Genomic DNA, 2861 nt, shown 5'->3' with positions numbered 1-2861 from the left:
GATCACTAGTTCAAACCCACCAGTCTCTCCTTGGAAACCCTATACAGAGTCACTGTGAGTCAGAACCTACTGTACAGCACTTAACAACATCAACAATCCCCAGATAAGGAAATCTATGCTTCTGCTAACTTGAACGTTAGCAGTTCGAAACTACCAGCTGTTCCGCAGGAGAAAGATAAGGCTTTCTGTTCCTGTAAAGATTTACAGCCTCAGAAACCCTGTACAGGGCTGTTATGAGTCAGAACCGACTCCATGGCACATAACCAACCAACCAACTGTAACTCTGGTTAAGTGCTCATTTGCTAAGCGAAAGGTCTGTGATTTGAACGCATCCAGTGGTTCTGTGGCAGAAATATCTGATAGTCTGCTTCCGTAAAGAGTAAACCTATGGATTTTGACTCATAGCCACAGAGTAGAACTGTCCTATAAGGTTTCAAAAGCTGTAAGTCTTTCAGAAGCAGACTGCCACATCTCCCTCCCACGGAACGGCTGGTTTTGAACTGCCAACCTTCCTGTTAACTGCCAATGCTCCTATGCCACCAGGGCTAGGAGACCCTGTGGGGCATTTCTACACTGTTATATAGGATTGCTATGAGTTAGAACTAGCTCAATGGCACACAACACCAGCTTGTAACTCCAGCAGTCTGCAAGATCCCCCACCCCCACACCAGCTTGCCTTTATCTCCTGATTAGGGAAGCCCATGCCCCCCCCAACTCTAAAGTAAATCTAAATCACAATGTATACCAGCAACATTGTGTTTCTTTCTTTCTCATGGTGGGAGAAATGAGCTTAGTGTGTTGGAAAATTTCAAGGCATGTGCGGCTTGAGTTCAAGAGGAGGAGGTTTACCCTCCCCACGATTGCTTTTTGACTAAATCCATTTTACTGCTTTAAAGAATGAGATCCCAGGATTAGCAGCTAGTGGAGATATAGGCCTACCAACCAAGAAGCTTTTGCTGAGGCACCTGTTGCTCTCAGAACTGCCTGGGAGTGAGGGAATCCCCCACACAAAGGCTTCTGTTGGATTTCTCTGCATTGCTGAGAGAGCTTAAATGACGAGGGACGGAAACCACACGTGAAAAAGTAGAACAGACAAGGAAACGTGAATAGTGCTGGGAAGAGGCTGTTGTGGGCAAAAAGATACATCTGAGTATGAAACAGCAGAGAAAACCTGACAACCAAGCCTAGAATGATTGCCAAAAAACAAACCAACCAACCTGTGGCAACATACACATTTTCATAAACTAGCATGGGAACCATCTTTATGTAAAATCTGCATCAAACATTGTTCTTGAGCCATCAAATCTTATCCCTTCTAATCTGTGCAATTTACCTATCCTTCCAGAGTGAGTAGGAGAAGTTGTGAACCCCTGCCATGGAATAGTTATAACCTTATGCCAGTCTTCCTGTCCCCGCTGGCACAAGGTATGTGGGGACAGTGGACCTTGAAATATGTACAGTACGTAAGTCACACTATCCCCTTTGAGTGCAGACTGTGATGATGTGGTATTCTGCTGAATAAGAAACAGGTGCCGTGTGATTAAGGCAGTGCCACTCAATGGGGGTCTCATGAACCCTTTATAGACAAAATGCCAAACTTGCATCTCTCAGCAACATTTATGTTGTCAGTGTTAGGCTGAATGTTGAGCTTGAGTTAGGCGGTATGGTTAGAGTTCTGAATCATCCTACTCAAAAAGGAACCAGTTAGAACAAAATGCAAGGTACTTCTTCATTTGGCCTTCCTATCTCTTCCTCGGCCTCTTTTGATATAACCATTTGATCTGGGAACCTAGGAAAACTTGTTTCTAGTCTTCCTGCCCTACAGGTACTACAGAGTGGAGAGGAGTAGCCCAGGTGTGGGGCAGAGACAGCAGGTATCTGACCATCTGGATGCTGATGGGAAGCCAGTCTGCTTATTGACAGTTTTGTGGATTTAGTCTGGCTTGAAAATCTGTCCAAACTGAGAAAAGTTGGCTCAATCGGGTGGTTTCTTTCTGGAATTTGATTTTGGGAACAATGATGGTCAGATTAGCAGTTAGAAGGAAAGGTTGCACATTAGAGGTCACGTGCAAACCAAAGTTATGAGAAGGCAGAAACCATAGCAAAATCAGTAAAGCAGAGAATGGATACAAAGCTTCAGGGTAAGAAGACTACATGCGGAAAACCCTAGGAAGCAGCTGAGTCATATTAATGGCAGACCACAAGAGTGACCACATTCAGGCTCCAAACGAACAGGCAACGAACAGGCACATAATTGGATCAAGCAAAAATGATGCTAGTGCTGTGGCCTCCAAGTTTCATAGTTCATATTTGGCTGTAATTTTCACCTGGCATTCAAGGCCCCACATTCTGACTACAAACACATTTCCAGATTCGTGTGCATTCTGCCCTTCTACTAGTGAGGAGCAGAAACCCACCCATCCTAAAGTGAGTGGAACATTAGGAATGTAATGGTAAATAAGCAAAACAGTCTAAACAGGAGATAAAAGAGAACTTGACCCTGCGTAAACTGAAGTTAGAGCTAAAGCAGCTAAGGGGCCTTAGTGTTTGGAGACAATTCTCCATGAGGTTTCCACCTGTCTTACTCCTGTCTTTTAAGGGACTTTTGCATGGGAAACAGCCTAGGAAGCTAGAGATAATGTTCACTCGAGATCAGAGGGCATGTTTATTTGCTGATGAGCATAGTAATGACAGAAAACATCCCCTCCACAGAGATTTGTGTATATTCCAGGCCAATAAAGATAGTGTCATTCTCTCTGGCGAGGTGGATAAGGATATGTAGATTGCCTCATAAGATTGACAATTTCCTAAACTCAGTGTTGCTCCTTGTTGTTGTTGTTGTTAGATGTCATCGAGTCGGT

The sequence above is a fragment of the Chrysochloris asiatica genome, unplaced genomic scaffold (genome assembly GCF_000296735.1).
Source record: "Chrysochloris asiatica unplaced genomic scaffold, ChrAsi1.0 scaffold00053, whole genome shotgun sequence".
NCBI lineage: Eukaryota > Metazoa > Chordata > Mammalia > Afrosoricida > Chrysochloridae > Chrysochloris > Chrysochloris asiatica.
This window is presented reverse-complemented; position numbering follows the sequence as displayed.